Genomic DNA, 18,978 nt, shown 5'->3' with positions numbered 1-18,978 from the left:
GAAGAAAAGCACAAATGGAAAAGAAGTCCATTTCCTACACCTGTAGTTTATATATCCCAAATTGGCAAAGCTCCCAGGAACACCTAGAAACAATCTGCAGATCAAGAAAGCTATGAAGCTAGCCAGAGTTCTGAGAGAAGCCAATTTGGGAAAACCCAGAGTCTCCCAACTCACATCCTTCTAGGGCTAACTGTAAAAATCTTTTTCCCAGAGACAAATAACTACAAAAATCATAAAATACAGTCAGTTCCCTACTTAGAACATGTGTTCTGAACGTCTATTTATGAAATTGTTGTTTGAAATTCAGAATACACTTTTTCATAGAACCATGTTAGGAAAAGTAACTGACAATGTAGTTATAACTGGTGATATTTGTAAAGAAAAACAATAGGAAGCAATAAAGTTATTCTTGGAAGGGAACTTTTTCTTTTAAACATCATGAAATAGACATAGGCAATGTGTCAAACTACATAATAGCCTTTGGACCAGGGGCTATACTGGGAAACAATAAAAGGAAAATTTGAATGGTTTCTCTTTATTATGGATGCTAATAATTTGAGAAAAATGGCAGTTTCATTGGGAACAGCTGCAGTTGAAAGGGATCCCTGACAGGAGCCAGGCTGTGGTGCTCAGATTTCAGAGTCCAGGTGAGTCACCTGCAGGATGTGTTTGAAGTGCAAATTTCCGGCTTCTGTCCCCAGTGAGGCAGATTGGCTGGGTCTGAGATAGAGCCCAATTCTTTGTAATCCCATGGATTGTAGCCTGCCAGGCTCCTCTGTCCATGGGGATTCTCCAGGCAAGAATACTGGAGTGGGTTGTCATGCCCTCCTCCAGGGGATCTTCCCAACCCAGGGATCGAACCCAGTTCTCCCATGCTGAAGGTGGATTCTTTACCATCTGAGCCACCAGGGAGGTAGAACCCAGTAATATGCATTTTAACAAGCACTCAGGAGAGTCTAAACCAGGTGATCTGAGGACCATACCCGGAGGACTGCCAGATGGAGGGGAAGGAACATCACCTCAGCTGACTCAGGTCTGTCTCCTGAGATTGTCTCTCTGGTACAGCCCCTTGCCCCTTCTTTCTCTTCCTGTTTCTGTTCATCGGTGGAAGAAGGCAACCAGGGACTACCAGTCACTTCACAAGATATGTAAGGGTTTAGGGTTAAGAGAATATATCAGAGAGATGAAAGAAACTATCAGTACTTCCCTGCCAATACAAACAAAACAAAGTTGCTGCTCAGTCATGCCCGACTCTTTGTGACCCCATGGACTGTAGCCCTCCAGGTTCCTCTGTCCTTGGGATTTCCCAGGCAAGAATACTGGAGTGGGTTGTCATTTCCTACTCCAGGGGATCTTCTCCATCCAGGAATCAAACCCTCTTCTCCCACATTGGCAGATGGATTCCTTACCACTGAACCACCTAGGAAGTCCCCAATTAAACTCCCTATAGAATGGGATTAATAACATCTCCTTTATAGAATTAATGTGTCTGTGTCTGTATAAAGTGCTAGATACATAAGTGTTTAACAAGTGGCTATTCATATTATCATCGTGCTCTACAAGTACTGATACTTGGAGAAGCAGGACAATATCAAAACATACAACAAGGCAACAAAAAAACAGTTTTATATCATACAGTTCACTTTGTTCACAAGTGCTAAAGGATGAAAATTTAGGCAAGTACAGTGTGGGAGAGACACTCCAAGGAAGCAGAGAGATGCTTACCAAGGATTCTGGTTTCTGGTACAGGCTCCACAGCTTACTGCCTGGGCGACCTCAAGCAATCAAGTCTCCAGTGTAAAGTGATGCTGACGGCACTCACGTGGCTCTCAGGAGGGTTAACATATGGGTCCACACAGTGTCTGTCACACGATAAGTGCTCAGTGACTGGTAGCTCTCTAGAAGATTTGAAATTGGGGATCAACCTTCCCTCAGTGGTAGACTCTCAGGGCCAACAAGGAGGTCTTCTTTAAATCTGTCTTCATTAAACTCAACCCAATATTATTGATCCCCTACTATGCACAATACTTTCCCTGAGTGATAGGAAGATGATTAAGATGAGTCTAAGGAGGATCAATTGCTGTCCCAGGGATGAGGCAGGGCAGTGGGTGTGAAGCACATGCAGGTAACCATTATAGGAGGCAGCCTGTTGTTAGGTACTAGGGTAAATGTTATCTAAATCTCAATGGGAGTAGAGGAGAGAGAAAAAGTAACTTCAGCAGTGTGCATTTAAGAGATGGCACCAGATGGCTCAGCGGTAAAGAATCCACCTGCCAAGCAGGAGACACTGGTTCAATCCCTGGGAGGAAGGCATGGCAACCCATTCCAGTATTCTTGCCTGGGAAATCCCATAGACAGAGGAGCCTGGCGGGTCACAGAATTGGACACAAATGAGTAACTGAGCATATACACACGGTAGAGAGAAAAAAAGGCAGCTCTTCCTGCCAAGGGAGGAGCCTGAGTAGGATACAGAAAAGGGTGGGTCCAAGGTGTGTTGGGATGATGAAGCCAGTGGACCGAGTCCTTTAAAGGCTTACCAGAAGTGGAAGTGGATGAGTAAGCTGGGACCATTTCATGGAAGACCTCACATGCCATTTTAGGGAATATCAAGGTTATTCTAAAGCAGTAACAATAATAATTCCCTGAGAACTTACGTGACTGACACTGTGTTAATATTTTAATAGATGTTTCTTCTAAACTCCATGAAAACCTATGTACTGTGTTATGATGTCCTTTTTATGAATGAGGAATCTGAGGCCTTGAAAGGTTTTAAGCAGAGGGAGGGCTTTGGGGTGTCTGCTTTCGGAAAGTAATTCCAGCATCAGCAGGTTTGGAGAATGGGTGAGAGGGGCCAGCACTTAGGAATCCCCTAATTTCTAACATATTGTGCCATTTTGTCCCCCTAAACTGGTTAACAAGAGATAAAGAGGTGACTAGTATTTCTAAAAATGGACTGATTCTCTCAAAAATTGTGTGAGTTGGACAGGCTTTGAAGCACATGGTCATTTATGGAATTGGAAGCTTTTCCTCCCTGTGGTTCTTCCCAGGGGTCCCCAGAAAAGCTTCCCCTTTTGGGACAGCAGTGAAGAATTCCACAGCAGTGTCTTCTGACCAGACACAGCAGAAAACAGATCCAGAGTAATGCGGGTGAACCAAAATTAGCCTCTTTACAAGCTCATTAAAAAGCATGAAGTGAAGCATCCATTGCCCAAAATACAACAGGAAGTGAACAGGCTTCTCTCTTTGTCTCTGCGTCCTCATGCTTCTCTCTTCCTCCCACCGGCCCTCTCATGACAGGCAACAATTAAAGCAGGATCTTGGATGGGGGGTTTCTCCTCCTTTTTCAAGTAAATCCAATCAAAATTCCTCGGAAATCCACTGTGACACTGCAGAATTCTAGGAAGGGGGCAAAGTCCAGCCAACTCCTTTATTAAGTTTTTGTGTTAAAATATTACTATCCTTAGCAGCATGGAGACAGTCGCTGACCCAAATTGTTGCTTCCTAGGAAGCAGACGAGTAAATAATATAACTGGGGATTTTGTTGTTGTTGTTTTGTGTGTGTATGTATTTTTTAAATAGTCTGTGTTACGGTAACTGACTATCTTTAATAACTATTCATTTTTTGCATAGCAATTCTAAATACACAAAGCATTTCCACATACTCTTCATTTAATTTAATGATTAATTCTTCATTTAATCATTACCCTACCCAGTGGTGCAGGTATTGCTAGTTCCATTTTACAGAAGAGGAAACTGAGGCTAGAGACACAGACCCAGGTCTTCCAACTCCATCTGGATGGTCTGCTTATTACTCTTAACCTCATGGTTTCTCTCCTGTGCTTTCCCCCAAGCTTATCAGTTGTTATTATGGTTATTTTCCAAGCCAGCCTTGAGGAGGTGGTCCACCCCAGTTATGAAGCAGTACGTACACGTTGTTCAGTTGACAATAGTTCCTTTACACAGGAGCAGAGCCAGAAAAGGTTGTAGACACCATTTCCAACCTCCTTCTCTTACCAATAAGAAAATGGAGGCCTGCAGATGGGGTGACCTGCCTACACGCCCAGGGCTGGATCCACATACCCTGTTCCTGGCAAAACCTCTGTCCCCATCCACAGCGTCACAATTTCTCCCAAGCACACCCTTCACAGCCAAAGCAGAGACAAAAGCGAAGTCAGGGTTTGGTAAATATCTATTCCCATCTTGTACCTATTTGATAAAATGGAAAGAGCCTACTAATTATGAAATCATGAAATACTGGGTGGAAGGCAGCTTGGAGAGAATCTAGCATAATTTTTTAATTTTATATGTGAGAAAAGTGAGGCCGAGAAAAATGAAGTCAACTGAGCCTCCCCAAGCAGGGGCTTGATTGAAGCCAGGGGGCCTGGCCAGATTCTCTGACCCTACCTTCGTGGCCTCAGCTATGCACAGCGTCACGTGCAGTTCACTCAGCTTGTCAGAAAGAGTCCAACTTAAAAATTTCCAGACACAGGTACCTGACTCAGCCCCAGCTTTGCCTTGGCAATAGAGATCAGGCGTCAGCTGCCGGCTTGGATGATGTGTTCCCAGAGCAACATGGCGAGTGTGAGCTGCCAACACTGAAGTCTCAGGGAATGTAAAGTGTTGAGCCAGTTTAACATCCAAAAATGCCCCGTCTCTCAGAAACAAAGGTGACTCATCACAGTGCCTGGCCATGAATAGGAACGGTATTAGAGTGGCCAACCTCACGTTCAGAGGCCTCCTGCTGCCCAGCCTCCAGTCCTGGGTTCTCCTCTCCACTGGAAAGCCCCATCTTCCCCCCCCGGATTCTTAGAGCGTGGAGGAGGTCTCCCTTCTCACGCCCTGAGAATCTGCTCTATACAACTTGACACTTAATTTTACACTGTCTTTCATTGCCTCTTAATCACTTTGCGTGTTTGTTTTATAGCCTCCATGGGTTGCAAATGCTCTGAGGGGAGAAGTAAGCTTCCTCCTCCGTACCCGGTAGTCCAAGAGCAGAGACATGTTCAGGCTCACAGCTACTCCTGACTGCAGTCTCTTTCTACTTCACCTGCATTTGTGCTTCCAGCAAACACTCAATAAACCCTCACTTGTTTCACTGGGGCTTTAGTCTCTTCAAAGACAGATGACCTCAGCAGCCAGGGCCTCTGTCAGCCCACACCAAGCCTCTCTGCAAATCAGAGAATAGGCAGGACATGTGGCTCTGCTGAACTGCGCAGCTAGGCTGGTGGGGCCTGGGCTTCAGCCCCTCGCTGGGCACCCTGGGCACCTGATTCCTCATGGGGGCAGCAACACGGTATCTCTGCTGCCTGACCCTCCCTTACTTTCCATTCTGATGAAAAAACCTTACTTGGGGAAGCTAGCATCAAAGGCATCCCAGCCCCTTCCCCATCAAAACCAAACCAAGAACAACAAGAAGCGCACATCTTCCATAGCTCCTTGATACTCATGTCCTGAAGTCTACACTTAGGGAGTCTTTCCAACATGGAGAAATAACTTTCTTTCTTCTACTGAAGCCCCAAAACCCACCATGAGTAGTCCTCCTTCTGTTCTTTTGCTTTCTTTCCGCCTAGATTGTCCTTGTCTTGCTTATCTGTGTATCAGATCCCTACTCTCCTCTCACATCCCAGCCCAAACCTCACCTCCCCTGTGATGCCTCAATCAGTGTAACTGTTCTTCTCTGTGCTTCTTCCCACCTCTGGCCCCCTGCCTTCCACATTGCTTCAATCTCTTCGACAACACTTTTCCTTCATGTTATTTGCATGGAACCCAGGAGCCAGCTGTCTCTAAGTCTTCTGCCCACACAGGCTTCTCCATACTCACCCTGTATCAACCCAGATGCTGAACTCAGCACCAGCCTGCGTTCCCCAAAAGAATCCACTCACAAAATAGGGGACAACTGCTTTTACAAATGATTTATATCATAAGAAGGGTAGAGAACAGGGACCTCATAGTGAACACCCTCCCTCCTAGCAAAGTACTTACTCATCTTTGCAAGCATTCCTGTTCTCCAAATCCTTGCTTGGCAACCCTGTTCTGGGAGTTTCTCTCTTATTACTCTTTCTCAGTGCACTCCCAGCCAAGTGTCTGCATTCTGTCTCTGCATGTCTTCCCCATTCCTCCCACCCAGCTTATTTCCTTCCTGTTCAAATAGGCAGAACAACTCAACATTGCCCCAACCCCTACCTACAAGCATGCACCCCTCCTAGATCCATCATGATGCCCAAATACAAGTCCTCTCTCAGTTTCCCCTTCTTTGGAAGGAATCCAGATTAGAGAGAACAAGAATGTTATCTTGTGACACGTGTGTGTGCGCACACGTGTTTTCCTCCACAGAGAATGTGGTTCAGAAGGCAAGGATTTTGTCTTCCATATCCACCCAACCTAGCAGAGTGAAAATATATACAGTAAGCCTGAGACCAGCCTTCTCGTCTATCAGGGACAGGGACAGTTCTAAACCCTTTCTGTCTCTTAGGTCCTCTTTCTTCCCAAGTAAGGCTCAGGACTAGAGTCAATGGAAAATGCTTAATAGACAGTCATGAAATGAATGAGTCAGGGACTAAAAGGGAAACAAGAGAAGATAAAAGACCTTTGAGAGCCCCCTCACCAGGATTATTTCATTCTAACTGAAGAGAACTTAAAGAACCAAGCCAGGATGAAAGAGAATAGATGACAGGTGAATGGTCAGATGAAGTATGAACACAAGGTTCTTGGTATTGGCACTGCCTTCACTACCATGTGAAATCGTGGGGAAATCCCTGAGCTTCAATTTCTCATGTACCCCATTGGCTTTCCTGTAGATGGCCCGATATGGACACTGACCATCAGGGTCTTCAGTGCTGTCTAACACTCATGTTTGAGGCTTCTTCCCCAAATGTCCAGACACCCAAGGCCTCTTGGTGCTTCAGCATCATCAGAAAGCTTCTTGGCTGCAGTCCTGACCCGGTACCTTCACTGCCTGCTGGCAGAAAAGAATTCTCAGTTGTGGAAACTGGAAAACTCTACATATTTTACAGATTAGAGGCAAAACTCTGGATGACTTTAAATGTGGTGTGAAATGGACAGACACACCCTGCTGGTGTCACATGCCTGAGATAGTGTCCTCTCCACCACCATCACCCCATACAGACCTGCACGACATGGAAAGAGCGGTGTCTTGGCCAATGCTGGCCTTCATTCCTTACCCCTCTCTTCCAGCCCCTTTTCTGTGCTTTTCTACATTTTTAAAGTAAGAAGTGGTCTATTTGCTGTGAAGGAAAACAGCCCGTGGTCACCTAAAAGTAAAGGAGAAAGAAAATTAACCCTCAGTCCTAAGACCTGATCCAGCGATCAGAGCCCAACTTCGGTGGGCTGCGATGGTCCCCCTACATCTTCGATGGGGGAAATTTTTTCAGATGGAACAGTCACCAATCCCCTGCCTCTGAAATGCTCCCTTGGGCAGGGGCAATGATTTAGATACTAGAGACACCGAGTGCCTAGGAAACGGAGATCATTTGTTGACTTTTCATTTTTTGTTTATCTTTGACTTGGTCGAGATAGTGAGGCAGCCGAGGCCCTGGCTGAGCTGTAGGTATTTGTCAAACAGTTGTCCCTGTCCCCTGAGTCACCTGGCCTTGGGCCTCTCTGCGCACCCCACCACTGCTAAAGCCTTTCTAAATCCCTCAGCCTCTAACTCCTCCTCCCAGACCGAAGCCCTACCAGTGAGAAGTGCCCGAACCACCAAAGAGGTGCGGGTTCGCTCTGAGCCCACCCGCATTCACGCGTGTGTGCACGCGCGGGTGTATTGCGCGTGTGCGCGCGCACGCGGGTGTGTGGCGGGGGCGGGCTCTGCGCCCAGGGGCAGGGCTCCGCCGTGAGAGTGGCAGCCGGACTTGCCCGCTGCGAGGGGCAGGGCGCCGCAGTGCCGTAGTAGCGGGCCGCCGAGACGCACCGCTCCGGAGCCGCGGGTACCTGGGCGGGCAGAGACCCTCGCGCCGCCTAACCCCATCTGGGCCGCCGGAGCTCCTGCGGCGCCCACCAGAGCTCCAACCCCCTCCCCGGGAGGGCTGCGCCGGCGGGCAGACGCCCAGACGCCAGCCTCGGTCCCCTTTCAGTCTCTCGGTTCCTCTTTCCTCCCAAGTAAGGGAATAAGCCCCGAGGAAGGAGCGCGCCGGAGAACCGCGCAACCAAGTGTTGCTTGCAGAGGTAAGACATGGCCCGCGCGGCGGAGGGGGCTCGGGCTGGGGGCGCGAGCTGCAGCAAGTTGGAAAAGGGGGCCAAAGCGGGAGCCGGTCCCGTGGCCAGGGGAGGGAGCTGCAGCCGAGGCCACGGCGCCCCTCCTCCTGACGATGCCACCTGCCGCACAGCCCCTGCCGGAGGAGATGCCCCCCTGGCAGTGTGAGGGCACGGGGAGCCGCCCAGGGTGGGGCACCGGCTTCCTCTTTGACTAGGAGGACCTTCCGAACCTCAAAGGTGTGCGGGCGGGAGGCGGCCTGGCTCCACGCAGGGTGCTGAAGCAACTGGTCAGATTTCGCCCCTTCTAGACTTACCTTTGGTATCCAGTTCGCGCCCCAGAGTGCACAAGGACAGCAAAGCGGGGACACTTTTTCTAACGTCTGGCTGCCAAACCTCTGACCGTCCCGCAGGGTTCCAGGACTTTGGGGGGACTCCACAAAGCGTAAAGGGAAACTGAAGAGAACGCGGAGACCTTGACAAATAGAAGCTGCGGAAGGAGAGGAGGGTCAGGGAGGTCGTGTTGACCTGTTTAGTTGCGGACTCGAAAGATGTTTGAGCATGTGCGTGCATTTAGTATCACCTGTGGGGCTTTCGAAAACTCCACCAGTCCACTCATCCTGCGCATTCAGAGATTTTCTTCCTCGGGACGAGTGGACTAGAATTTGAGGAGGGGGGCTGTGGAGTTCGAAAAAGCCCTACAGGTGATTCCGTCCGATGCGCTGCCCTCATCCGCGCCATCGCTGCAGCGGGAAGCACGAGACAGGAGCGAAGAGGCAGCTCCCAGGTGTGAGCAATCCAGGTGCGGGACTCAGAGTGGCAGGCGAGACCCTTCCGCATCCCCCCTCTTTCCCCGCGGAAGGGCAGGGGGGTCTGCGGCACGCGCGGTGATTTGTGGCTGCGCCGCAGTGGCGCGCGGGAGAGCCGCGAACCCGCGGGCGCGCTCGCAGGCGGGCTCGGGGCGGCTGTCTCCTCCTGCTTTATTAGCATACGATGACCTCGCGGTCCGGAGGGGCCCCTGAGAGGGCTGTTCGTCCTTTTTCTTTTCGGGACTTAGGGTAACGCGCTTTGGTTTGGGAGATGTGGACCAGAAAACATCACTGATGAGGGGCAGCGGTCAGAACACAGGGCTCGGGTTCGAAAGGGGGAGACGACGCCGTTACTTCGGTGCCTGGGGGTTTTTGTTTAAAAAACAGCCCCCGCAAAGTCACTTGCTGGAGCACAGGGTACCCCTCGTTGTCAGCGAAGGGTATTAGATCACGGGGGGGCAAATGTCATCAGTATTTGGTCACCCACGCACACATACTTGGTGCTTCTCTCATTTCAGAGCTTTGTCCTAAGGTGGGAGGGGACTTAGTCTAGTTTAAAAGGGCTGTGTTTGCCTCGGTTCTGAAGGTAAATTATAGTCATCAAATAAAGGGCTGCCATTAATTTAACCTTCCTACTATACCTTCCATCCGTGTCTTTAGGGATCACCCTTAACGTTTGTGAATAGCACTGGTAGGCGTTATTACAAGCATTTTATTTTTCTAGGAGCGGGGTGGAAGTGGGGAGCAAACAGATGAATCTTTCCTGTCTTACAGTTCCATGTCCGTGTTTGGTTCAGATCAACCAAGACATAGGGAGATAGTGATAAACGATCAGAGCATCTTGGAATCTAGACTTTCAGAGACAGGAAAAACTACTAAGGACATATGTTTCAACTCCCCCTCAAATCTCCCAGAGCACCTTCAACAGGTGAGGGTGGATGCCACCAACGTTGCACTCCTAGAGGTCTCAGCTGTGCACGCCTGAGGCTCTGTTCCAGGAAGCACCCATAAAACAGCAGCTCTTTGCTCTACTGCTGATCCCTAGCTCATCCTCTGGGAGAGAAGCACTATTTTTGTCATAGTAAAACTTAAAAAAAAAATCTTATTGTATTGCAACATTATGATATACATTTTTAGTATAAAAATAATTCACATTGAATGTTGGGAAGTTGAAAAGTGTACAAAGAATCAAACTACAGACATTTCCACAAGGCTAATATATTAGCATATTTCCTTTCCAGCTATTTTTATGCCTTGAAATTGTACAGTCCAGGGAGAGCCAACATTTAGTGGATACCTAATGTACCTTGCAGGCTTCCCCGGTGGCTCAGCGGTAAAGAATCCACCTATAATATAGGAGCTACAGAAGACAGGGGTTCAATCCGTGGGTCAGGAAGATCCCCTGGATGAGGGCACAGCAACCCACTCCTGTATTCTTGGCTGGAGAATCCCATGGACAGAGGAGCCCAAGCAGGCTACAGTCCATAGGGTCACAAAGAATCGGACACAACTGAAGAGACTTATCATGACCTGGCAATGTACCTTGCAAGTGTTAAGTATTTTATATTCTGTGCCATGTAATCCTCAAAAGTCCTGAGGCAGTGTTATCAACCCCAGAGAGTTCAGGGGACTTCCCAAGCCCCACCACTTGTAAGTGGCAGAGTCAGGATTCAAACCCAGGTTGTTCAACAACTGAGGGGTTGCTGAGCCTCTGTAGCTATTGCTTCTCTGCTTTTTCTCCTAAATAGTATTGTAGTGAAAGTCCTTCACATGGCTGCCTACTATTATATTGTTAGTCATTTAAATTGTTTCCTGTGTTTAGCAACAACATAACTCTGTACAACATCTCTGTGCATTCTTCCTGCAGGCATTTCCAAATACTTCCTGTGTATAGATGCCCAGAACTTAAATCACTGGGCCAAAGGGCATGAATGTTTTAAAGTTCCTAGTATATATAACAAGCTGGTTTTCGAAAAGGATACACCAGTTTATACATCCATCCCTTTGAGGCAACTCTGCCACATTCAAAACAGGTGACCTGTAGGCGGGTCTCTTCACACGACCAAACCAGCCGTCATGGGCATTCTCCTGGCTTCATGGGGGAGGGATTACACATATTTCCCTGATGTATACACACAAGTGTAATTGTGAAAACTACACACTATATGGCCGTGCCTGTTTTTTTGTGCACAAGTATCAATTGCAGAATTCTCTGGCTAGACATCACTTACTACCTTTGAACAGACTACTGTGTAAAATATAAGTGGCATAACATCCTACTTCTCCACACAAATTAATAGATTAGCCCCCACTCTTAGAAGGTACATCACTATCAGAGCCAAATTCAGCCAGCCCAGCCAGTCAGTGACAGCTTCTTCACACACCGGCTATTTTCACCAAGCTGTTTGTTTACACCAAGTATTAATAGAATTCCACAACCAAACCATAGTGAGTTATCTTTATATGTAACAAAATTCACCTGTTCAACTACCCGCTGCCTCTACCCACTCATGGTTAGGGACTACTAATCATGCAGTAAAAATTAAGGTTATACACATCAGCAAAAAATGTCCTCAAGTGAAGAAAATGTGGCCACAGAAGAGAAATTAGGCAATACAAAAGGGGGGATTTTCAAATAAAACTAATTGCCCCTAGATATGAATTTTCTCTAGGGCTGCATTTGCCCCACAGACACCTCTGCCACCAGCAGTGGGCTTGGCAGCCTTGGAATATAATCTCATAAGTGGAATAAATATTCATTGAGCCTCCAGCGTGAGGTCTACTTGTTTAAGACTCAGCTCAGGTCTTAAAGCTTCGTACTCTTGCCTGGAAAATCCCATGGACGGAGGAGTCTGGTAGGCTGCAGTCCATGGGGTCCCTCAGAGTCGGACATGACTGAGCGACTTCACTTTCACTTTTCACTTTTGTGCATTGGAGAAGGAAATGGCAACCCACTCCAGTGTTCTTGCCTGGAGAATCCCAGGGACAGTGGAGCCTGGTGGGCTGCCTTCTGTGGGGTCGCACAGAGTCGGGCACGACTGAAGCGACTTAGCAGCTGCAGCAGTAAGCCTTCCTCAACTGTTCATCTAGGTTAGCGATCTCTCTGTTATAGCTGTCCATACACTTAGCTCTCTGTGGTGACATCACTTATCTGCCCATCCCCCACTAAACTGTGAACTCCTAGAAGTATGGCTAGCACTGTGCCCCAGCACCCGAGCTAGTACTTTTACACAGTAGACAATTCAGTGCGCTGACATAACAAGAGCATTTTCCAGGTACTGTGCTGGGTGCTCCATGTGCATTTCTCTTTTGATGAATCTTGATTCTGCTCAGATTGATCAGTCTCAGAAATGCATCTGAAAGCTGTCTAGAGCTGTGAGTGTATTTCCACATGTGACTTGCCATTTTCACTTCATTAAAATTAAAGAAAATGAAAATTTCAGTTTCTCAGTCACATTAGTCGTATTTCAAGTGCTGAAATGCCATATATAGCTTTCGGCTGCCATATTGGAGAATGCACACATTGGCATTTCAAGAGTGTAAAAATTTACTTGGGAGCATAAGAGACTCTCTCTGCATGGGAGAGGACAGGAGAAAGGAATCCACCCATAATGTGGTCTGACCAGAGGACCAAAACCTAGGAGAGCAGGCCAGCCAACCACCACCATCTGTGCTTCTCAGGGAAGTTGATCATCAGCCCCGGATAGAAATCCTGGCTTGGTTAGGATCTACAATATCCAATCACAGCCAGCTACTGATATAACCAGGCTCCAACTCCATGGCCTGTGCCCTTCCCGCTGCTCTATCCGGCCCCATAGGTCACTGGCTCCAGGATCATCCTCACTTTCTTGCCCCAGTTTTCCTTAATTTCTTTATTCTTAATGAATAAAGCATAATGTTTCAAAGAAGGCGTAATCAGCACCATGTGGCGTGAGATGATCACTTCCTTTATTCTACATCTCATGTTTCTGTTAAAACCCTGTGAAGTTGATCTAGCTTCTATACAAGTTATAGCTGTTGAGTTTCATATCTGTTGAAAAAAGCCCAACCTTCTTTTAAACTTGCTCTTGAACTGTATCCCCTGCCTGCTGCTGCCCTCCCATCCCATACTTGTAGAGATGCTACCTGGGACCCAAATACAGAGCCCTTGCATTTATTCCTAATTTTGTCTTGTTTAATTCAATCTCTCTTGCCAACTTGCCCAGATATTCCTGGCTTTGATCCTGTTACCCAGAATATATCCTGTCCCTTCCAGCTGGCTTTCTGTTGTCCCCAAACATGAGTATGACCTCTTCAACTAAGTCATCAATAAAAAATGATAAACATTAGAGCATTCTGGAGCATTGCAATATATGCTCCTGAAAGATAGATGTTAATTCAGTACATAGCACTTTCAAAGATAATTTATCTTCTTGTACTATCACTCAATCCATAATTATTCTTCTTCAAAAGATTATCAGAGGAATCTTATCAAAGGTCTTGATAAAGTCCAGATACTCCTTTTCACTGGTATTTCCCCCATCTCCCTTCCTAATGTTGTCAAAGAAACAATTTTGTTACTTTGACATAAACTACTAGCAGTTAACCCATGTTGATGTCTCAAGATCACAACTTCAGTCCTAAAAATTCATTCCAAATCCTCTTCTGTAATGTTTCCTAGGATTAACATCAACACCTGAAGACATTTTTATAAGTTATTTTTCCCATTTAAAAAAGTAGAATTATATCTGCCGTGAGGGTAATGGTGATTGTGATTATTGTGATGATGTGGTAGTGGTAATAGTGGTGGTTCATGGTAATGATGGTAGTGGTGGAGTGGTGGCTCATGGTAATGATGATGGTAGTGGTGGAGTGGTTCATGGTAATGATGATGGTAGTGGTGGAGTGGTGGTTCATGGTAATGATGGTAGTGGTGGAGTGGTGGCTCATGGTAATGATGATGGTAGTGGTGGAGTGGTGGTTCGTGGTAATGATGGTAGTGGTGGAGTGGTGGCTCATGGTAATGATGATGGTAGCTGTGGTATTAGTAGCTTCCTCATTCTGTGGTTCTGTACAGATTAAGGAGAGTGGTTTAATGTTCTCGATTGTGTGTTGCCTTGACACCCTGGAATATTATTGTTAGGCCAAGAGATTGTATTAATTTGAGGCAGATCTAATAGTCTCTAGCATCACTGAACATGAGATCAGAGAAGGAGCCAGGGAAGCAGTTGGTCCTAGGCCTTCCTCTTCAACATGAGGAATCCTCCATCTAAAGGAAAGGGCCCTGCATGGGCTCACACCTACAGGACAGGCCAAGGTCACACAACTTTTTCTGAGTGCTTTCTCCAGGGCATACTTCTCTCCATCTTTGATTCTGAAGAAGCCTAAGGCTTTGTTTTCTGCAGAAATGTTCTCTTATTCTCTTGGAATTAACCTCTTAGTCATTGATGTCTCAGTGAAAATTAAAGATTCTTTCCTGGTATCATGGTTTATTAGGAGAAAGGAGGAACAAGCTTATTGTTCAAGTGGGAAGTGGATCTGAAAGGTCTCCATGGCAGGACACAGGATGCAGAGAGAAGAGGTCCAAGTAAGAGAAGATTTTTAAAAATTTTTAAATTTTATTTTATATTGTAGTATAGTAGATTTACAATGTTCTGTTAGTTTCAGCTACAGCAAAGTGATTCAGTTGTACATATATATATATATATCCATTCTTTTTCAAATTATCCTCCCATCTAGGTTATTCCAAAATATTGCTATACAGATCTTTGTTGGTTATCTGTTTTGTATATAGTAGTGTGTATATGCTCATCCCAAACTACTAATTTATCCCTCCCCATCATGTTTCCTCTTTGGTAGCCATAAGTTTGTTTTCTAAGTCTGTGAATCTGTTTCTGTTTTATAAATAAGTTCATTTGTATCATTTTTTTTTTAGATTCTGCATATAAGTGATATCATATGATATTTGTGTTTCTCTATCTGACTTACTTCACCTAGTATGATAATTTCTGGGTCCATCCAGGTTGCTGCAAAGGCATTATTTCATTTTTTATGGCTAAGTAACATTCCATTGTATGTATATACAACTTCTATTTCCATTTCTCTGTCCATGGATATTTAGGTTGCTTCCATGTCCTGGCTATTGTAAATAGTGCCACAATGAACATTGGGGTGCATGCATCTTTTCCAATTATGGTTTTCTCCATATATATGCCCAGGAGTTGGATTCCTGGATCATATAGTAGCTCTATTTTAGCTTTTTAAGGAATCTCCAAACTGTTCTCCATAGTGGCTATACCAATTTACATTCCCACCAATAGTGTAGGAAGTTTCTCTTTTCTGCACACCATCTCCAGCATGTATTGTTTGTAGACTTTTTTAAATTTTTATTTATTTATTTTAATTGAAGGATAACTACTTTACAATATTGTGATTTTTTTTGCCATACATCAATATGAATCGGCCATAGGTATACATGTGTCCCCTTCATCCTGAACCCCCTTCCTACCTCCTTCCACACCCTATCCCTCCAAGTTGTCACAGAGCACTGGCTTTGGGTGCCCTGCATCATACCTCAAATTTGCACTTTTTATCTGTTTTGCATATGGTAATGTATATGTTTCAATGTTATTCTCACAAATTATTTCACCCTCTCATTCTCCCACTGAGTCCAAAAGTCTGTTCTTTACGTCCGTATCTCTTTTGATGCCCTGCATGTAGGATCATTGGTACCATCTTTCTAGATTCCATATATGTGAGTTAATATACAGTATTTGTGTTTGTACACTTTTTGATGATGAAATCACAATAATAATAACTATCCTTTAGACATGTACCACACTTGGAAGGTAACAGTGTATTTGTATCTATGGTCTTCCCTGATTCCAGTCATAAGTGTGAGGCAGGTAGCTTGGATGTCATCGGCCTCATTTCACTAGAGTGATTCACAGAAGCAGAAGCTGTGAAGAATAGAAGAGTCTGCTATGGCAAGAAAAGGGATGAAGGATAAAACTCAGTGATCAAGCAGCAGCTGACTATTGGGCCCATCCCTCCTTTCTATGTGAGTCTGCATGGAGTTTTCTCTTTGCTTAAAGCATGGATGGTGTCATCTGCCCAGGAACCAAGTTTTCACATTCCTGTTTTCTGACCTGGTGTGAAAGTGCCAAGTGGCCAGAGGTCAGCAAGGACACTTTGAACCTTGATGCTGAAATCCTTGAAATGTTTTGGCCCAGATGTTTTCATTCCCAGCTCCATTTCTTCACCTCTTTGCTCTGGGACAGCAGCCTACAGCACTGTACCTGCTGCCTCAGTGCCCCTGCCTTTCAGAGCTAGAGCTAGAGAAGGCTCTCTCAGTCCCCCAGGGCCATAGTGTTCCTTCTAGGATCCTTGAGAGTCATGCAAAATGGGTGCTGTTACCCAGTCCCCCACACTCCCTATCCCAAGGTCTCATCAACAAGGATGTCCGTGGCCCCCAGAACCTGACCCCAGGTCACCCAATGGTAGGAGACTGTCTTTGCCCTTTTCTCATGCTGGGTTGAGAACATGATCTCACAAAAAATGATCTTTCCCAACAGGAAATCAGTAGCCATATTTTCCTATAGTTGAGACAATTCCCACTCTGCCCCAAAGCCCGCATGGCTCCTAAGCCCTAAATCATGAATATCCTAGAAAATGCACTCCTGAGCAGGTTCACTCAATCATATGATCAACATTAAACCAGTCAATAAATATTGAGAATCCTCTCTGTGCTAGACACAGGATGAGTTGCTGGGCATAGGACCAACTTGTTCTCGGGGAGCTGGGTGGAACTGGGTACACCAGAGACAGAAATAGACATCATGTAGCATTATCTTTAGATGAGAATCAGAGGAAGGTCACCAAGGAAGTCAGGTAATACTCTCTGGAGTAGATGGGCTTCGACCAAAGTGTAAAAGCTGGCTAGAGCTTAAGTGAAGAGACAAGTGTGGGTAATACATTCTAGTGAAGGGAACAGTATAAGTGAAGGCTCAGAGGTAGCTCTTGTGTACAGTGTTGATGGAGAGAAAACTGAGTTAAGAAGTAGAGATGAGTTGAGACAGGAGATGAGTCTAGATATGTGGACAGGAGGGCCTTGTCTCCCAAGTTAAATAGTGTGGATCTGTTCTGGTAGACAGTGAGGGGTCACTGAGAAATTTAAAGTGGGAACTTAAAATTTGATCAGATCAGATTTTAACATTAGAGCAGCCCCTCTAACTGCAGCATTGGGAGGAAAGAAGACAGGAAGCAGGGCTAACCAAGGGAGGCTTTTCTGGGAGCTTAGGAACTATGAGGGCTGGACAAGGTAGTTCAGATGGAAGGAGGGACAGAATCAGGAAAGAACTGGTAATTAGGTGGATGTGAAGGTAGTGAGGGGGGCAGGGGAACCTAGGGCAGTTCTCAGGCTTCTACCTGGTGCATCTGGGAGGATAATGGTTCTATCGACCAAGAGGCTCAAGGAGCCATAGCGGGGTTATTGATGAGTTCAGTTCAAGGCCTGATGAGTTTGCAGTGTTAGTGAGAGATCCAGATGGAGAGGTAGTTGATAGATGAACTGTGTGGCTAGAGACCCAGATTGGAAAGGGATGAGTCTAAGGGGCAGGTGTAACCACAAGAGCTGAGGAGATCATAGGAGATCAATTTTCATTTATCTTGATATTAACACATGTATTGCCAGTATTCGAAAGATCCACGTCAAGGAGATTCATGCCTTTTTAACAAAGGGAGGAGGCTTTTCACAGCACTGAGAGCCTGGGCTTGATAGGCAAGCTATGCCAATAGCCATCTGCTGACCAGCTAGACCAATGCCCACTTTTGCCAGCTGAGTGATCAAGCATGGAGGTTTTTACAGAAACTATTGTATTCCTCTTCTATGTTAGAGCCTCACAGATTGTCAACATGGTCCTTTTCTCTAGACCAGTGGTCCTCAATGCTGGTTAAACATTAAAATCACTCGGGGAGCTTTGCAGTAACACCACTTGTGGGTCCCAATCCAGGAGATGTTAATTTAATTGGTCTAAGGTCAGGGCCTGGGCCTGAGTATTTTTTTAAAGGTTCCCAAGTGACACTGGTGTTCAGGAAAGTTAAGAACAAAAAGTTCCCTCAGTGATTTCTCAAACGACAGGGTTTTTAATTCTTTACCTCCTCTGGCAATTCTCTTATGGCTCTATTACAGTTTTTCTAAAAATCACTTCAATGTGTCAGACCCTACACTGCACATTGCACTTCAGTGTTGGCTTTGGGCATACTGTCCTTACCTTTGCATTCAACACATATTTCTCCCTTGTGCTTGAAAGGCTCATGGGAAACTCTGTCAAACATTCTGTGCTTCCAACCTCTGTTTACCACTTTCTGAGTTATGTAACTGATAGACCTGTTAAAAAGACTTAGGAACCAACCACCATGACTTATGAGTGAAACTCAGTTAGTTCCAAGGGAGCCTTGCTTTCTCTTCTAAATGCTTACAAGGCAGTAGTGTCTGAATGAATCTTTATTTACATTCAAATTGCCTGGAGAGTTTCCTCCTCCAAGATTCTGAATAGGAGGTATAGGGTGGGGACCTAGACCCAGAGGTGTAGAGTGGGAGCCCAAAATTCACTATCGTTTCTAAGTTAAGATGGCAGAGGCAGCAAAGAATGGGAGAAAATATTTGCAAATCACATATCTGAAAGGGGATTATTATTCAGAATATGTAGAGAATTTTCCAAACTCAACAATAAAACAAAAATCCAGTTCAAAAATGAGCAAAGTATTTGAAAAACATTTCTCCTAAGACAATATGCAAATAGACAAATAAGCACATGAGAAGATGATCAACATCACTAATTATTAATAAAATGAAAATCAAAATCATAATGAGATAACACTTTATATCCTTTAGGATATCTATTGTCAAAAAACACCCCAGAAAATAACAAATGGTACTGAGGTTATAGAGAAATTAAAACAATTGTGCATTGTTGGTATG

General features: G+C 45.5%; 1 protein-coding gene across 5 annotated transcripts in view; it reads left to right on the top strand.

The window, feature by feature from the left end:
* Positions 1-7,699: 7,699 nt before the first annotated feature.
* The window catches only part of DGKG (diacylglycerol kinase gamma), a 211,746-nt gene continuing 200,467 nt past the window's right edge, over positions 7,700-18,978 (top strand). For all 5 annotated transcript variants that reach the window (XM_081571404.1, XM_081571402.1, XM_081571403.1 and 2 more), the window contains exon 1: positions 7,700-8,181. The gene's annotated coding sequence lies outside the window, so the exon portion shown is untranslated. The remainder of the gene's footprint in view (positions 8,182-18,978) is intronic.

Source organism: Giraffa tippelskirchi, chromosome 2 (genome assembly GCF_054371585.1).
Source record: "Giraffa tippelskirchi isolate mGirTip1 chromosome 2, T2T-mGirTip1v1.2.pri, whole genome shotgun sequence".
NCBI classification, from domain to species: Eukaryota; Metazoa; Chordata; class Mammalia; order Artiodactyla; family Giraffidae; genus Giraffa; species Giraffa tippelskirchi.
Note: the sequence above shows the minus strand (reverse complement) of the source record. Positions and strands in the feature narration are given on the sequence as shown.